We start from the raw sequence: 19,751 nt of genomic DNA on the forward strand, positions 1-19,751 counted from the left end.
TTTTTTTATTTATTTTTTTATTTGAGACAGAGAGAACGAGAGAGAGAGAGCACATGAGAGGGGGGAGGGACAGAGGGAGAAGCAGGTTCCTTGCTGAGCAGGGAGCCCGATGCGGGACTCGATTCAGGGACTCCAGGATCATGACATGAGCCGAAGGCAGTGGCTTAACCAACTGAGCCACCCAGGTGCCCTCTCTGACTTTTTAAAAAAAAATTTCAGTATGAGAGTAATATATTTCTGGTAAAAAAAAAAAAAAGAGAAATCAAGAAGAAAAAAACCCCTCATATATAATCGTAATAGCCAACACCCAGATCTCAACACTATTAATTTTTTGGTGTACTGATTAAGCACTCCCTTCATTTTTATGTATGTGCATTTTTATGTTTCTTATTCAAATGAGATACTATATTGTTTTGTAACTTCTCTCACCTACTATACAACAAACATCTCCTATCACTATGTGCACTTCTAACTTTTCATTCTTCATTGGTGCATGCTATTCTGTTATATAGGTGTACCTTAATTTATTTAACCAGACTCTTATTGCAGAGTTGCTGTTTCCAACTTTCCAGTTAAATCATTCTGTGATAAACCTCTTTTACCTCCTCAATTCCAAAGAGCCTTGAAATTTTATTTTTATTAAATATTGAATATATACAAAAGAATATTTGTAAAATAAATGTTTAAGGATAAAAAAGTAACAATACAATGATCACTTACTTGTATACACCCTGTTCTAAGACATAGAACATTTAAGGGGCGCCTGGGTGGCTCAGTTGATTAAGCCTCTGACTCTCATTTTTGGCTCAGGTCCAAAAAGTCAATCTCACACAGGGTTGTGAGATCGAGCCGTGTGTGTCAGGTTCCACACTGAGCATGGAGCCTGTTTAGGATTCTCTCTCTTCCTCTCCTTTTGCCTATGCCCTACCCCTCCAGCTTATGCTCTCTCTCTCTCAAAAAAAAAAAAAAGAAAAGAAAAGAAAAAAAAGACATAGAATATTTAAGTCCCTGTGTGTCCCTCTCCAATCCCATCCTTCCTTCCTCATCATTCCCTTTATTTCTGTTTTATCACATGTACATATGTACATGAAAATATAGTATGTAATTTTGCATTTTTTAAAATTTCATACAATTGGAATTTTACTGTATGGATATTTTTGTGACTTGCTTTTTCCACTCAATAATATGTTCCTGAGATTCATTCATGTTGTTGCAAATAACTATAATTTATTCATTTTTATTGTGCAGTATTCAATTATATGAATATATCATAATTTTTTTTTAAAGATTTTATTTATTTATTTGACAGAGAGAGACACAGCGAGAGAGGGAACACAAGCAGGGGGAGTGGGAGAGGGAGAAGCAGGCTTCCCGCGGAGCAGGGAGCCTGATGCGGGGCTTGATCCCAGGACCCTGGGATCATGACCTGAGCCGAAGGCAGATGCTTAACAACTGAGCCACCCAGGTGCCCCTGAATATATCATAATTTTTCATCCATTCTACTCTTGGTGACTATGTTGGGTATTTCCAGTTTTTGCTTTTACAAGTATGCTAGTATGAATATCTTTGTACCTATCTCTCAACACGGGTACTAGGGTTTCTATAGGCCAAACATCAGAAAGTGGAATTTCTGAGTCAAAGGCCATACACATTTCAACCTGATAGATGATGCTGAATTATCTTTCAGAATGGTTGGAATAAATTTACTCTCCCACCAGCAGTTGTATAAGAATTTATTGGTTCCACATCTCTAATTCTTGTTATTTCACATTTAAAAATTTTTGTCAAACTGCTGAGATTGAAATAACATACCACTGTGGTTTTAACTTGCATTTCCCTGGTTACAAATGAAGTTGAATATATTTTCATAAGTTCATTTACCATTTGTGTTCTCTCTTCATTAATGTGCCCATTCAAATCTTTTTCCCATTTAAAATAAATTAGGTTGTGTTTTTTAATGGCTTACTGTTTTTATGTAGTCTAGTTACTAACCTTTTGTCACATAGGTAAAGCAAATAGCCTCTCCCAGTTTAAGGATCATCTTTTTACTTGTTATGGTATCTCTTGATACACAGAAGTTCTTAATTTTAATGTGGCTGACTTTAATAATATTTTCCTTTACTCTTTGTGCTCTTCTATCTAGCTTCAGAAATTGTTCCCTTCCTTTAATTGTAAAGGGCATTCTCTTATTTTATCTTCAAGAGGTTTTAAAACTCTGCCTAGTATTGAGTCTTTAATTTACCTAGAATTGATTTTTGGCATGTGGTGTGAGGTGGGGATTCAGATTCATTTTCTTTTTTTCTGTATGAATAACCAGTTGTCTCAGCATCATGTACTTAAAACCCATACTTTCTCAGCTGATTTTCAATGTCAGCTCTAGTACACTTGAGAATCAACTCACCAAGTTCCATTATCTATTCCTCAATGCCCACCTGCCAAAATAAACACCTTATTGGGACTTTAAATGTAATAAAATAAACCTATGGGTCAATTTGAAAAGGAGTGACAACTTTATAATATTAAATCTTCCTATTCATGAACATAGTATCTCTTTCCATTTAGGTTCCCTTTAATTTCTCTCAACAGTTTTATGATTTTCTATATACAGGTCTTACTCATATTTTGTTAAACTTATTCTTAGGTATTTAATGTTTTTGATAGTATTATAAATGACATCTTTTTTATTACATATTCTAACTGTTTGTTGCTGATATATGAAAATGCCTTTTTTAAATACCTTGCAAGTCGCAATTTTACTAAAAGATTTGAATTCTGATTTATATATAGATTCTTTTGTATTTTCTATGTAAAAAAAAAAAATCTTATCTCCTACAAATGACTCCCTAGTTTTTGCCTCTCTAATCATTACAAATTGTATGTAAATTTTGTACCATCTGATACTTCCAATACCTGATTACTGTGGATGATAGTTGCTTGTTGTTTTTGTTGGGTCTCACTTATGTTGCTTTTCTTTTTAAATTGTGGATTCCTATTTCTACAGGTATTCTCTGAGGTGTAAATTGAAGGGAGTTAATTTAAAAAGGATTTGCATTTGTTTCACCAGGTGCCCATGGGTACTACCGAAGGAGGGCCCACTTTAAACTAAATTCTCAGCTTAACATTTTTCCAGACCACCTAGGTAGTGCAACTCAGGCATCAAAACTCACCTGTATGGGCTAGCTTTTACTAGTAAACTTTCAGGAAAGATTTTCCTTCCCCTTTACCCAGTGCCAAATTTTAAGATGAGCAAATGTTCTTGTTGTTTGGAATGGAGACAGTTTTATTTCTGGTGTACCCTTTTGAGCTTTATGTAGGATGTTGTCTTTTAGATTGCCTTCTTTGGCCTGGACCTGGACTTTGTTACCTTGCATCCATATCTTGCAAGGCTGTGAATGCTGGAACTCAAGATCCCCTGATCTATCAAAAGCCCTCAATGCAAAAGCAAGCATCAGTGCCTGATCTTACTAGGCCCATCTTACTAGGGCCTTGCTTTGAATTCATGTTGGCCTTGCCTTATTACCATGTCATTAATGCATTTAAAAATATAGTTCTACATTTTATTAATCATTTTTAGTATTGTCAATAGGAAGGTTTTAAAGGGTATCTAGTTTGCCAGTAGTCTTCCATCCACTCCACTTCAGCTATATTTTCTCATACCATAGATCTTTTCACTTCTAATATCTTTTTTATGTCCCAAATCTCAGTTTTCAATATCTTCTTTATGGCCATCATCTCCTGTCTTTGAGTGATTCTAATTTATTACTCCCACTTGAACAACTATTCAACCCTATTAGGACTCCAATCCAGTCACTACCAAATGCTTACTGTCCATTTTCTCAGGTTCATCCTCATTCAGATTAGAATTTATGCAGGGTCCCTGTGTTGCAAAATACAGTGTAAATAGGGTCTTCCAGAGTTGTGCCATGTCATGGTCCATCACAATCATTCCCTTATCCACACCCTCTGTGTCCTTGATTCTTTCCCTTCTAACATCTGATCTGGCAATAGTTATTGATTAAACCTACATCTGTCTTCCTACTCTGTACCGAGTTCTGGAGGAAAACAAGTGACTGTGCCGACTGGTTTCCTTCTAAATTTGTGTGGTTTCAGTGTGTGCAGCAATCCTACTGTATTTCTCTAGTCTGTTCAACTCTACCATCCTTCAAAGCAACTTCTCTGCAAACCTCAGCCTTCCCTGATCCCACCTCCCTCTCTGTTGGTGGCTTCCCTTTTTATTTCAAAGATTGATTGATTGATTGATTGATATGAGAGAGAGCTAATGAGCATGTGGGGTGGGCGGTGGGGAAGAGAGCAGAGGGAGAGGGAGAGGGGGAGAGAAACTCAAGCAGACTCTGAGCTGAGTGCAGAGCCAGAAGTGGGCTCAATTCCATGACCCTAAGACCATGACCTGAGCCAAAACTGAGAGTCAGACACTCAACTGACTGTGCCACCCAGGCGCCCCCTTCTTATTTCATTGAGGCAATGGAACCTAACACTAGAGAGCTTCCTCATTCATGTACCACCCAACCCACCAAACTCCCTGCATTTGTAATATATTCTCAGCTTCCCCTCCTGTGACTGGATTAACTATCCATGTTCATATCTAAGGCCATCTGTCCACATGTGCGTAGGATCTCGCTCCTTCTTCTTCTCTCCAGCCATCTTTATCAATGATTCTCTGTCATTTTGCTTTTCCTTCTGCTCTAAGAATGGGCACATGCCATCGATTTGGTTTTTCTTTCTTTCTTAATACAAAACGGGAGCTTTCCTCTTCTGGGAAGATGAAGTTGATATACTTTTCTATATTCCTCTAAGCTAAGTAAAACTAAAACCCTTGGATATTAACACACACACACACACACACACACACAGAGAGAGAGAAAGGTGAGAAAGGAGAGGAAGGCAGACCAGCTAGGGATTTGGGGACACAGTGCTTAGTTTCCTACGTTTGTTTGTTTGCCTGCCTCATATATCCCAGACTTGCAGCTAAAGAAGCTGGCAGCCCACAAACACCAACAGGCAGACAGAAAAAGCCCCAACAAAAGCCTGCTCTGTTTAGCCAAAGGGCCAGGAAAGTGTCAGCCTAGCAAAATAGAAAACTTTTAAATTATCTAAAGTGCTCTACCCCAGCCAAAAACCACAGAAAAAACTGTGGCCCCACTCCCACTCACGCCAGCAAAGTCCTAGTGGGAAAGCCAGACTTCAGCCCTCAACAAGGCTGTACCAAGGCACCCCAACACCTGCCAAGGTGGCATCCGAGGAGGATAAGAAGGGAGCTGTGATTTTCATCCCACCAGGCAGTAATAACACACACTTCCCCCTCTCCCTCCTCCCCCAGTGCCAGTGGGGACCACACAGGAAGCCTGGACTTCCATCCCTACCTGGCATTAGCAAAGCCTTCTTCCCCTCCCCGATGGGATGCTGTCAGACAAGGCCTCATGAACTTCAGGGCTTTCACCCAGCAGTAATGAGGCACTTCTGCCCCTCTAGCCATGAAGGTGTCAGTGGAGGCCCTGTGGGGAACCAGAACCCCCACTCCTGCCGAGCAGTATTGAGGACCTATAAGAGCGCGTTGACTTTGCCTGTCTGCATCACTGTTGTAACTCCAATGCCTGGAACATTGCCTAGCATATGATAGGAACTGGTTGCATGATCTTGCTCAAATCACTGATCCCTTCTTGGAAAACAATAGTACCTACCTATATGTTGTTGTGTGGATTAAATGGGTTGATACATGTAACACTCCTAGAACAGCGGCTCACAGGTGAAGGGCCAGCCATTGCTGATGATGCCGGTGTTGTCATTATTCATTCCTTACAGGTTTAGATGCCTCTGAAACAGAACTGTAGCCTATCCCATGAGTTTTTATTCGTAATATTTTCTTTTTTTTGTTGTTTTTTTTTAAAGATTTTTATTTATTTATTCATGAGAGACAGAGAGAGAGAGGCAGAGGGAGAAGCAGGCTTCCCGCAGAGCAGGGAGCCCGATGCGGGACTCGATCCCAGGACCCTGGGATCGTGACCTGAGCCGAAGGCAGACGCTTAACCATCTGAGCCACCCAGGCGCCCTATTCGTAATATTTTCATTATTCTTATTTTCTAAGTATTCTGTAATTGCAACCCCATTTCCCCCTTTTATGCCCAAGAGATCTATAGAAGAGTATTTTTAAATTTCCAAGTGGGTGGGAAATTTTTGTTTAAATGTTTGGTCCTAATTTGTAGTCTTATTGTTCTGTGGTCAGAGAATATGTCTGCGCACGTTGTTCTTTAGGAGATTTATTGATGTTTTCTTTATAGTCTAGCACATGATCTATTTTTAAAAAATAATTTCTTCAATTAAAACAATTTTTCCCCCTTTTCCTCATTGTGAAGGCTTTTATGCTAGGGATACATCCTATAAACATACTTTCCAACACACCAAACTAGACAGTTAAATGAAATAAAAGCTTCAATCCTGTTGAGTTAAAATGCTTTATTCCTGTTCAATTTGCAGTAAGCACAGATTGCAAAGTTCCCCAGAGGGAGAGAAATGGGAACGGGCACACTCAGCCTTCAGGTGTGATTTGTTAGTTGTTCTTCTGCTGCCTCTTTTCTCCCTCCAGTTTTCTTCTGGTGAAAGAATGCTTTTAATTCTAATTGTAGCAGACTGTAATTTCCAAAAGTGGCCACAGCAATATTTCTGGCCCTACATGCTGTTCCAGGATTTTGCCACTTCCCATCAAGAGGTGAAGTCTCTTTGTAGGACTTGCAAGCTGGGTTATAAAAGGCAATATGACCTCTATCTGGTTCTCTCTCTGTCTCTCTCTCTCCCTCTCTCTCTCTCAATGCCCACCCTTGGAGGCCAGTCACCATGTCTTGAGGAAGCTCAGGTTACATGGAGAGACTACTTGTTGGTGATCTGGCCCACAGCCCCAGTTGAGGGCCCAGGGATAGCCACCATCAATCAGCGAACATGTGAGTGAGTGAGTCTCCAGACGATCGCAGTCCCAAGCCATCCCCACAGTGCCCTGTCTGAATCTGTGATCCATAGACTCAATGAGAGCATCATAGATAGTTGTTCTACATCATTAAGTTATGGGGTAATTTGTTACTCAGCTATAGTAACCAGATCACTAAGGATGGAGTGACCTCAATTAATCAGAAAATTCCATTTAGAAGGAGGGTGTTATAATGAGAAAAACAATAGATTAGGACCTAGGAGACCTGGGTTGTAGGCTGGATGAGCTCATAACTGGCCTTGGATCCTTGGACAAATCTTGTAACCTTTCTGAGTCTTAATATCCACATCTGTCATAAAGGCAGTTGGACCTTCTAGGCCTCTTCAAGTTCTATAATTAATTAATGTCTTGATATACAAAATTTAGCATTATAAAAGATTTCATGTTAGAGATAGTCTCTTTTCTTGAGATATTGCATATTTATATTTGATCAATGATATTCTTGATTTCACAGTTAACTCTCATTGGGCAATCTTATTTTCCTAATTTCTAAACTATTGGAAATACATTTTCAAAGTATTGATGGTAGAGAATAGGATCGTTTTTTCTCAGTCTAATTTTAGTATAAAATAAGTTATAAAGCTGGCTCGGCATTTGCTGCAGAACAGAGGGCTCCCCAATTTCCAATCACAGTAATATATTAAGCACTGCTTTGATTCCTTACTTTTATACTGTTCAGTGATCTCTGCCTACTATTTTGGGTGTTCTTTGTTAGTTACCAGGTGACATGCTACCAGAATATGCTTACTGAGATTTTACCGTCTCTGTCTAGATTCAGCATATTGAGAATTTTAAATATGCCTTACAAAGCTCAATCTGCTGGGGGATATATAAGGCCCGTTTCTCATCAGTTGTAACTCTCTGGAAGCTGCCTTGTTGGGGAGGAGTCATCTATTATTCCACATACATTCCAGAAGAAGCTAAAGCAAGTGTTTAATGCGTGCTTTCCAACACACAATACTCCACGATCCCTAGAGTGTGATGACTTGGGACAGCTGCCCTGAGTCAATATTCAGGGGACCCAGCCATGCTGGCAGCGTGTCAGTGACTCAAGGAGCACCAGCTGGGGCCCCGTAACATGTTTGTAATACCCTCACAGAGAAACACTCTTAACTTTCCTCCCTTTCCTGGGCTCACCAGAATCCCTATTCCCTTTGTATCCCATCCCACACACAGAACAAAGCTAGTGGGTTACTCTGATATAAGTTGTATGTTTCCTACATCTGTTTATGACAGTTGCATTTTGTTATCATAATGATGTGATTTCATTAAATATTACATAAAGAGGTGAAATATGAAGACAAAAGAGCTGTTTCTATGAAAACAAGTTGAAAGCTTCATAAAGTGTAAGTGATATGTATAGCTGCAAAAGATTGTGGAGAAAAAAATCTAGAAGGATTCTATACTCAGATTGCTTCTCATTGATCTGTAAGTTTTTGCTCTCCTTTAGAGACACCCCGACTTTAAATCTCAGTGAATATGTATGTTCTAGGTGTGCTTTACTCAAGAATGATGTCCTGGGCTCAAAGTGAAGGCCTTTCCCCTCTGTCAAAAGATTGGTCAATTGAGAGATACTTATTTGTATTCAGTTGAACAAAATGTTTGTAGAAAATGCCATTTTTTGATTTGTTGCTTTGACCTATTTTTTTTTAACAGCCCAACTCCTGGTCCAACAGCCCGCTCCTGAGGGATAAGTTGGCTTGGACTGTACATAAATTCAGCTCATCGCCCCTGTTTCATCACAGGAAATAAGGAACTGTCAAGACTGCCCTTCCCTGCTGCCAAACTACAAACTGCCACTTTGTGATTTTGTTTTCACATCAAGGATACTCTTCAGCTTTAGCCCAGATCTCCCCAACCCGTACCCCCTCACTTCCCCAATTAATTCTAGAGGACTGTGATTTACCGCAACCTCCAAGGACCTCACTAGGATGGTTCCATATAGGTGCATTTACCCAGGGACTCTTCTGCTAACTACCCAAATCTTTAAAAAAAAAAAAAAAAGGCCTCCACTTTTGCCCCAGGCGATCCTCCAGTACAGCACCTGGTTCCTTTCCTTCCTTGCTTCAATCAGTTATTTATTGAGTGCCCACCTCATGTGGGGCTCAGTACCAGGTACTAGGTATGTTGTAGTAAATTAAAATATGTGTATATAGTCAACAACAGATACATATTATCAGCAGAGGACAAAGCTAAGTCTCTTGGCTTTCTTGTTGATAAATTGGTAAACTAGGGAGAATTTTCATAGGACTTTTGTTTTTTTTAAATCCCATTATAATTAACATACAGTGTTAGATGAGTTTTGGGTGTCCAATACAGTGTTTCAACAATTCTATACATTACTCAGTTTCATAGCACTTTTGACTTGGGAATTTGTTGACTTATGTATTTATGTATGCAGTTATTTGGGTTCCTACAGAAATTAATTGGGCTGGAGCATGTCATACTTAAACTGGGGGCTAGCAAACTTTTTCTATAAGGGGTCAGAGAATAAATATTCTGGGTTTTGTGGGCCATAGGGTCTCTGTTACAACTATTAAGCTGAGCTGTCATAGGAGAAAAACAGTCCTGGGCAATATATAAATGAATGGGAGCAGCTGTGTCCCAATACAATTTTATTTACAAACAGGCAGGAGTCCTAGTTTGATGACCCCTGGAATCTATCAAAATATCTTACTGGCTCACCTACTAGCAATTAAACTTGCTCAAGTCGGGTGCCTGGGTGGCTCAGTTGGTTAAGCGACTGCCTTCGGCTCAGGTCATGATCCTGGAGTCCCGGGATCGAGTCCCGCATTGGGCTCCCTGCTCTGCAGGGAGTCTGCTTCTCCCTCTGACCCTCCCCCCTCTCATGTGCTCGCTCTCAAATAAATAAATAAAATCTTTGAAAAAAAAAATAAACTTGCTCAAGTCTTTTTTTTTTTTTTTAGGGAAAAAAAATAAAAGAATCTCCACATCACAGTAGGAAGTTGTCTTGTCCTCCACATGTCCACTTCCCCACCTCTCATCTACCTTCAGTGCTAGGCAATCTGACCTCTGGGCTCACTACCCACTGAAATTGTCCTTATCAAGGTCACCAGCAGTCTCTGTGTTGCTAAATCCCATAGACCCTCCAGTCTTGTCTTTCTTACTCAATCTCTCCATAGTTTTCAACACAGCCAACCACTCCCTCCTCTTGGAAACACTCTCAGCTCCTGAAACCACACACAGTTATTTTGTTTGGGGTTTTGTTGTTGTTGTTGTTGTTGTTGTTGTTGTTTCCCCTACAGCAGCAGCTACTTCTCGGTAATCAAAGGCTCCTCTCCTCTTCACAAACTAAGTGCTGGAGTTGCTCAGGGCTCCATCCAGGCTTCTGTTGCCTCTCTCCCTACTCTTTCCTTGGATGGAGACCTCATCCATTCTGTAGGGTTAGATGACATCTTGATGCTGAAAATCCCCAAATTTATTTCTTCAGCCCAGATCTTTCCCCCAGTTCCTTCCTCACATATCCAGTTGTTCACTTGACATTTCAAGTCTTCCAGGTGTCCTCAACGTACAGTGCTAAATAAGTACGATAGAATAAATAAATGAGTTTACCTGGTTGCCCAAGCAGAAACCAGAGCCTAATCCCTAACTCCTCCCTTTTGCTCACTTCATGCATTACCCAAATATAAGCCTTCTCTTTCCTAATCCTCTCCTGAATCTTTCCCTACCTCCCTATACCTAATTCTGAGGCGGCTACAGCTGCATTTGTTGCTAAAATATTGAAATCCTTCCATACTGGTTATAAAGGGCTGCCGGCCTTAACTCCAGTTGTGCTGGCCCCACCTCTGAGATCCACTTGCCCATCCAGCCTGGCCCTACAGAGATAGGCACACAGACCCTGCTTAGTGCTGAGGCTAGCACCCATCCTGATGAGCAAATGCTCATGCGAAACTGATTGTTAAATATTTTAATATTATCCCTGCTTAATGCCGCTGTTACTAAGATATTCTGGCAGTAGGAAATGATCTCTCCCCGAATTACTGGAAAAGCCACCCGACTGATCTCCCTACCTCCTGTCTCACTCATCTCCAGACTCTGTGTAGCAGCCAGGATTTGTCTAAAATGCAAGTTGATTGCATCATCCCCCTTCTTAAAAATCTTTAAACGTGGTAACTGTCAAGATAAAACCCCAACCCCCCTTCATGATCTGAACTCTTCTGTTTTTCTTCATTCTTCATATCTCACCTCCTCAGAGATGTTGCCCCAATTCCATCTAAAGTTGGTTCTTCCTGTTATGCTCTCATAGCACTCTTTGCTTCATTGTATTGCTCACAATTTGACATTCTTAGTTTCATTTAAAAAAATTTTTTTTAAAGATTTTATTTCTTTGAGAGAGAGAGAGAGTGCAAGCAGGGGTTCGGCAGAGGGAGAGGGAGAAGCAGACTCTGCCGAGCAGGGAGCCCAACTCAGGGCTCGATCCCAGGACCTTGGGATCATAACCCGAGGCAAAGGCAGACACTTAACCGACTGAGCCACCCAGGCTCAGTCATTATTATTTTTTATTAATCTGTTTTTTATTTTTTAAAAATCTGTTTCCTCCACTAAACTACATGCTCCCTGAAGGCAGATGCCATGACTATCTTGTGCACTGACAGATCCTTTACCCCTGAATGTTTGTTAAGTGAATAAATCTGTCCCTGAATCCCTTCTAGCTTCATCCTTTGGCACTTTCTCCCTTGTAATCTAGGGCTTAGCTGTATGCAGCCAACAAATAATCAATAATTCTTTGATAATGAACTATTCTCAGTTCCTTAAACATTCCCCATAAACAGCTCCCCTTTGCCTGGAATACTTTTGTCTGCACCCCTGTGTCCTTTCACCTGGTAAACTCTTGCTTCCAGCTGTGAACAGTCATTACACCCTCCAGGATGCCTTGCTATGAATTCCTCCATGAAACAACTCATGATACTATAATTTAGATGTCTGTTTCCTTTTCTGGTTTCCCCATCAGATGGTAAGCCCTATGGAGGCAAAGACTGTGTCATTTTTCATAGTTGCATTCAAAGCACCTTGCTCAGTGCCTGGCACTCAGTAGCTCATATTTAGCCGACCAATTCAGGCCTTAAAGCAGCCACCCCAAAGTACTAAGAAGGGAGTAAGTGGAATTTATATCCATTTATATTGCATGGCGATATACTACTTAGAAATGGGGTAGCTTCCCCAAAAGATGGGTTTATTTTTGTTTTTCCTAAGAATAAATTTCCCTTTGTACTGTGTGTCTGTGATGTGCAGTGACTTCACCTGCAACTCATTGTCTGGCTTGATGGGCAGAAACTGGTTCGTAGTGGAAAGTACAAAGTGTGTATTACTAAAAAAGATCCACAGGGAGACTAGGTTTTGTAACATCCTAAGAGGACATAAGAGGATAGCCATTTCTCTTCCTTGAGAAATATATATTTTTAATATATTCATCCAAATTCATGCAACTCAGTTAAAGAAAGAAACCTCTTCTCTCTACTCGTTAATGGTGATTTTATGGTTTCATTCTGCTGGGCACATAAATATGTTACAATATAAATAAGCCAATGGTGTAATGAATCATTGCAGTCTTATTGTGTGTAAGTTTTTACTACAAATCTTGCCAGGGGGGGAGCTATTCATGCTCTGCATTTTTAAATTATGGTAATGTGATTAGTCATTATGATCCTACTTACTTTTCATGATAGATGCAAGATATTTAAGCCTCCCATAGTACTGAGGGGCCTGATTAGTGCTCAAGACCCAATCAAGAAGCTGTTGATGAAGTTCAAATAGCACATTAAAAAGTTATGTATGACACAGGAGTTGATTGTTGCTCATATAAGATTGTATAAACTAATACAGTATAAAGGAAGTATAAATTGTATTAATTACATTTTTATTCTTCCATGAAAATTTTAGCTGCTACCATAATCTTTGAATGTATTTTGCCAAGATATGCACAGGCCACTGTTTCTGCAATGAAAGTGTAAAAATGACAGAGTAAGCTGCTATTATTGTTAAATATGAAAATTCACACACATCCACATCAGTAAACAGGTGTTTTCAAAACCCAGACTTCAACATAGCTCACCCATTCTTGCATTTTGATGTCGTAATCAAGCAAAATGAAAAACAGAAGAGACACATTTTGGTTGATTATTATCCTGCCAAATCAGATTGTTCCTGTCCTTGTCTTATATAAATACCAAACTCAGAGGGAGAAGTGGGGAGCAGGGAGAAAAATATGATGTGCGTCAAGAGAGTGAAAGGATGGTCTTAGAATTTTAAATGAGTCCAGTTAATTAAAGACTTCCTTAACAATCTCAGAAATAAAAATCAGTAGAAATATATGCAGTAGATACCCTGCTAAAGACATTGAGTTTTTAAAGAAACTTTCTTAGAGCTAGAACCCCTTTCCAAAACAAATCTTATGAAGAATCACAATATAGAATAGAATATAAGAAATAAGAATATTTTTAGTTGGTTGGTGTTCATTGGTTGCAATTCATTGAAAAACAAGGCTCGGTGGGGAGTCTGCTTCTCCCTCTCCCCCTGCTCCTTCTCTCACTCTCTCTCAAATAAATCAATAAAATCTTTTAAAAAAAAAAGAAAAAGAAAAAGAAGGCTGTTTTGATGAATACCAGGAATTAAAATTAGGGGCTTAGATGACAATTATCATCTTAGATGAGCCTCGGCAGCCAATTTATTTTGGCAATTTCTTACTGGTTTCATAGTATTGAGATTTTCTTGATTACAAAGGTAAACTGTTGGAAATGATAAAAAATATAGCCTTTTTTTTTTTTAAAGTTGCCTTGTAATCTAACGATACAATTCCATTTACAAATAATGAGAACAAGCTTCATTCGTTCTGAGGGCCGAACCAAGAGTTTACCTGGTGAGACAAGTAAGCATGTTGTTGGCCTCTATTATAATAACATTTGGTATGTGACACACTTGAATGTGCCTGTTTTAAAAACTATAGTTTTGTAATAGTTAAAAATTAAGTAAAATTCCAGTGGAATGTTTTCTGCCCCCTTGAATCTGCTCAAGGACACAGTAGGGTGGGGGAGAGTGAGGATATTTTTCTGGCTGATAGTCTCTGAGTTGCAGTCTCCTCCACTACATATATTTGGATTTTAACAATAGATTTGCCAAACGCACCCCCGGCCCCCGCCGTGTCACCCTGCTGCAGGCATAAATGGTGTATTCCTCTTGTAATATTCTCTCGATTAATAGCATCTAATCTTAGGAGCTCTTGTCCCCTTCAACTTTTCCCTCTTCTTCACCCCAACATTTAATAGCTTGTGAAGGTCTATTCCTACCATCTCCAAAATATCTATGGAATCCACCCTCTCCTCTCCCACCTGTCCACAGTGTAGTGGCCTCCTGACTCCTCCTTGCAGACTTGAGCCTTACCCTATCCAACCAGAGCTTCTACTCGGAGACACACATTTGATTAGGTCATCCTTCTGTTTTAAAAGCTGGTAATGTTCTCTTTCACTTACCTGGTTAAGGCCAAACCCCTCAGCACAGTACAGAAGACCCTTCACAGTTGGACCCCACCATCCTCCAACCTCTTTTGGCTCCTCCAACTCATGCACCCCAACCTGCCACAATGCATGGGCCTTATTCTTTCCGTTTTATTTGCTCCTGGAGACCTCTTACTCATCCTTCAAGATCCAATCCAAACATGACTCCTTTTCCAAAGCATTTCTTGATTTCTCCAGGCAGCTAACTCTCCAGCTTCCTCTGTACTACATATCATTGTTGTTATTGTTTGTTGTTCTGGGATCATCTGCTTGTGTGTCTGTCTTTTCTCCAAAGTACTATGAACTCTTAATGAGCAGGGATTGTATCCGTTTTTTTTTTTTTTTGTCCCAAGCACCTAGTTTCATACTTGATATGTGCCTGAAACATGGGAAACCCTTAGTGCATATTTTTGAACTTTTTATTACAGCCTTTCATGTGGAGTTTTTTCCTAATTCTTACGGTGATACACTAGCAGAAACCACAATGGTGTCCTGTAGACTCCCTGTTGCAATGATAGCACATAGCTAATTATCAGTTTCTTTTCTCCTCGCTTCAGTCTCTCCATGCCATTGGGCCCCTAGTTCCTTTATCTTCCTCCAAATGCATTAACATATGTTTCAGAATTGAATTTCAAAACAATTCTTCTCTATGGTGTTTTCTTCCCCAAATTTATTTATCCCATCCCCTCCCAGGTTATATGATACTTCCCTGATGTTTAGAATCTCAAACAGAACTGATTTCTCCTCTTGGTTTTAGGTCAGATTTTGGGGGGAAGTGTTCACTTATCCTGTTCCAAGTGCCCTCAGTGGAGAATCTCTTTCATTTTGTTTCCCCACTATATTTTATAATCCTCCCCAAGAGAGCTCATATGCAAGCAAAGAGAAATTTGCAACTCTCAGATCCTCTGCCCCCCCCATTCCTTGAGCCCCTGAAAATGCTGTAGTGAAGTTGGGATCTTAATTGTTTTTTGTGTATTCACATGTAAATGCTGTATCTATTGGATTCTTCTCCTTAACTCATCTTTATAATTCAATAAAAATCCATCCCATGATAATCATTACTTCTTACAAACTCAGCTGTTTAATCTTCTTGATCATTTGGATATTTTAAAGATTTTATCATCTTTTATTTGCTTCATGATTCTACTTGAAGAGAATTTAATAACACTTACCAGGATGGTTATTCTTCCTCATCCACTCAACTGCTCCCACCCCTTTTCAAGGCATAACATTTCCTATTTCCAATCCTCCCCGGGTTTGGAAAAAAAAAATAGCTTGGCAGTGGTTCACTGAGAATTGTAATTTAATCCTTTGGAATAACAGGCTTTTCATCTGTGCTCTCTGCAATGATCCTACGATCTGCCACACAATCAGTTCCTTAGAAAAGAACAATGCTACTAGAAAGAAAAGAAAGTACTGGCAACATGGTAAAGAATACGAGGCCTTTTATGAGATTTGTAAATATAAATTAATCTTGAGAATAAATGGCATCAAAATATGAATTATTGCTACTATTCAAAAGAAGAATCAGGACATTTTTGGCAGCAAATGCAAATGAACCTGAGTGTCTCTGCTTTTGATCTGGACTGTGTAAACACAGGCTCATAACTAGGTAGTTTTGTGTTTATGTTGGTGGAGTCTCTAAAGTTATGCTTACAGATCCAGGAACAATGCGACATTCAAGAAAGAGCAAACACAATCTTAATTCTTACCTCCTATGTCCCTTGACCCCAGGAGTATTTGTCCAAGTTGTTGGGTGTCCCTGGATTTTATGGAGCAGGTTATTGTAAAAATTGTACAGATGCAGTTCTATATGTCTATAATGCTACACACATATTTATTTAAAAGGGATTGGTCTGTTACGAAATGTCCTCCTTTTGAGACAATTATAGGCCATCAGCAATCTGCATAGTAATTTATCACCTCATTTTCAGTCATTATCACTGTTAGTCAACCATGTGTTCCACAGCCTTAACATCACAGAGAGTTCACCAGGATTAGTTAGGTGTTTTAAGATTCATTATCATCACCATTATTACTATAAATCACACCATTTATTTAGCACCAACAATCTGCTAAAGAAAGCAAGTTGGCACAGTCTAAAGTGGGTAAGAAACTGGCTCCAAGCATAAAAGGAGTATGGGACTTGAGCTCCAGGCAACCATCAGTAAGGGAAGATGACCAGCAGGCTCTTAGGAAAGGATATGGGAGTTACATATTTTCATACCCAGAACGCAGTCTCCTAGAAGGACAAATATTTTGCAAAACTCCTTTTATTTCTCCCAATGGCCTGACCAATAGAAAGTAAAGAGAGCTGACCAGAAGACACATTTAAGATGAAGGAACTTGGACAGAATGCCTATGTTTATGGCACAAAATTATTTTCTTTTTCTGGAAAGCCCTATAAGAGTAGAACCCTCTCAAGTCTGTCTGAGCCTGAAGTTGGTGTATGAGTTTACTTGTCTCAGGGTTCTTCACTCTATTAACACAGGCTACCTCTGTAACATACAGAGAAATGATCCATCCAGTTAGTGGAAGTGGGTAGCAAGAGGCTGGCTGTCTGGGTTTAGCCAACAGAGTACTATATGATATAAAAGGATGCATTTTCTTCTGATCTAATTATTGCAAGCAATTTAAGGCTCTACTATGACTTATTTGGAGTATAAAGGGCCACCTACTATAATACTCTTTCTTTTTTTTTTTTTTAAGATTTTATTTATTTATTTGTCAGTGGGGGAGAGAGAGACCATGTGCGCACAAGCAGGGGGAGTGGCAGGCAGAGGGAGAGGGAGAAGCAGACTCCCCACTGATCAAGGAGCCCCATGTGGGACTCGATCCCAGAACCCTGGGATCAGGACCTGAGCTGAAGGCAGATGCTTAACCGACTAAGCCACCCAGGCGTCCCTCCTTATTTCTTTTTATAAAATGTAAACATTTAAAAGTCCAGTGATTGTGATTATGATTATAAAATTTGAAATTTGACCTGGAAACTAAGTTAAACAAAAAGCAGAGAAAGGTTTTCTTTTTGTTTGTTGGGTTTTTGTTTTGTTTGTTTTTTGTCTTTCATAGTATTGGCCCAAGTTTTGAACAAAGCTTAAGAACTAAAGGAGTCATTTGAGGGAAAATGTTTGTGTTCCTTCTCTGTATTTTTATTTAATGATTTTGGAAATTTGTAGTAAAGCAATATTTTATACTAATAAAAATTTATTTTATATTTATTGAGGAACAATAAGTTCAACATCATATTTAATAGTGAATAAAATCTGAGTTACTACAGAAATTCTTAGTTGCATGAAAATAACATATTTTTCTTTATGTGGGATATACATTTTGACATTTTAAAAGAACTACAAGATAAAGTAGTATTATTGGGTTCTGATTTGCACATAGGATAAATATTTGATTTTTTATATATCCTTAGAACTTCTAGTTACAGTAATACTGAATTAAGGCTAAAGACACTCCATATTTTAATAAGCCCAGGTTTTCTATAATGATTAAACATTCATAGTCCCTTTATTTTACTCCAGTTAGCATCTGTGCACATAAATGTAATTGACAAAGAAGAAAACTTTTTTTATTCTACCTGAGTATTTCAGTTTGGTGTTCTTGGTGTGAGATAAGTACATTATAAAGAACAAGACTGCAGAAGAAAAAAGTAGTGCTTAAGAAGATAGAGAGTCCACGATGGGGCGCCTGGGTGGCTCAGTTGTTAAGCATCTGCCTTCGGCTCAGGTCATGATCCCAGGGTCCTGGGATGGAGCCCCGCATCAGGCTCCCCGCTCCGCGGGAAGCCTGCTTCTCCCTCTCCCACTCCCCCTGCTTGTGTTCCCTCTCTCGCTGTATCTCTCTCTGTCAAATAAATAAAATCTTTAAAAAAAAAAAAAAAAAGAAGATAGAGAGTCCACGAATTCTTAAGTATCTGGGAAGATGTTAGAAGTAAATATAAAAAAAAGAAATTTGGTGGGTTTTTTAGAAATCAGGTGAACAAATATATTTCATTACTTATTTACGGTCTAGGAAGGAAATTCTTTTTTACAAATCTACATAAGCTAAAAAAAAACCCTTCCTACAAGGATTGGTGCCATATGGGGGAGTTGCCGTGAACAGGAAGAAGACTCTCAGAGGATAGAAAAAAAATTAAGTACAAAATTGTGGTTTTTCATTGTCTTTATAAAAACTGAGTTTTTCAGACCTTGGACCTGGGGGCTAATTTACATGACCGAGTATGAGAGCTCTCACAGAATGATTGCACACCTGCATTTGGTGAAACAGAAAACTCTCTTGTTGAGTAATGTACCATATGCAAATTGGGGGATCAAAGGAGCACTACAGCTGGCATACAGAGAATATTTTACAGATTCTTAGGGAGCATCAGTCTGGAGGCATTCAGAACCTCCACCAGGCTGGCAAAAGTGCACGGTGCAACTTGGGTGATCTTTAGTATGAATGAAAATGGCTTTTGGAGAAATAGATAAATGTCATGGCCAAAGTCCAGAACTCATTGGCGTTGATAGCTGGGCATCCAGCAAAGTGGGAAGAGTTATTAACAAATTCATTAAGTAGGATCCTCTTTATATTTCTACCATCAGTTGAAAACCTGTTTAATCTGCACTCTCTTTATTTCAGTCTGTGTTGCTAGAAAGAGGTAGGCTACTTGAATTTCACAAAGACGTGTCAGTAGCACAGTTCTTATGTTTCCAGAGCATGATGGACACATCTTCAGTCAACATTTATACTAAAGACAAGTCGTGCTTGAGGGCTCAGCCCTTAGGTGAGCAAAAAATTTGTTATTCATCACAAAGGGACTGCTAACAGGACCTCAGAGGCATTGTTGTCAATGGAAAGAGCTCTGGACCTTTTGCAGATTCAACTTGCTCATCTGTTTAATGGGGAAAGTAACATTTACCCTGACCATGTCACATTTGTCGTGAACATCAAACAAAATCGAATAGGTGAAAGCAGTTTATGATGTGTAAGATGATACTGCAAGAGATTATTATTAATTAATTAATTCACTAACAGTGATTCTTAATTTATAGATATTAGAGAGGTCCCAAATCCCCAAAGAGATTAATATAATTATAATTATGTGACCTTGTATTTATTTTGATTAATAATCACATGTATTTCTTATTTGGCAAGAAAGCTGAATTCCCTTTATGAGCCACCCTTCTCCCTATATTCAAGTCTGCTTTTTCTGTATTTGCAAAACTCCCTGAACTCAGCCAGTACATCAACAG

The sequence above is a fragment of the Leptonychotes weddellii genome, chromosome 12 (assembly GCF_054177405.1).
Source record: "Leptonychotes weddellii isolate Sample4059 chromosome 12, ASM5417740v2, whole genome shotgun sequence".
Taxonomy (NCBI): Eukaryota; Metazoa; Chordata; class Mammalia; order Carnivora; family Phocidae; genus Leptonychotes; species Leptonychotes weddellii.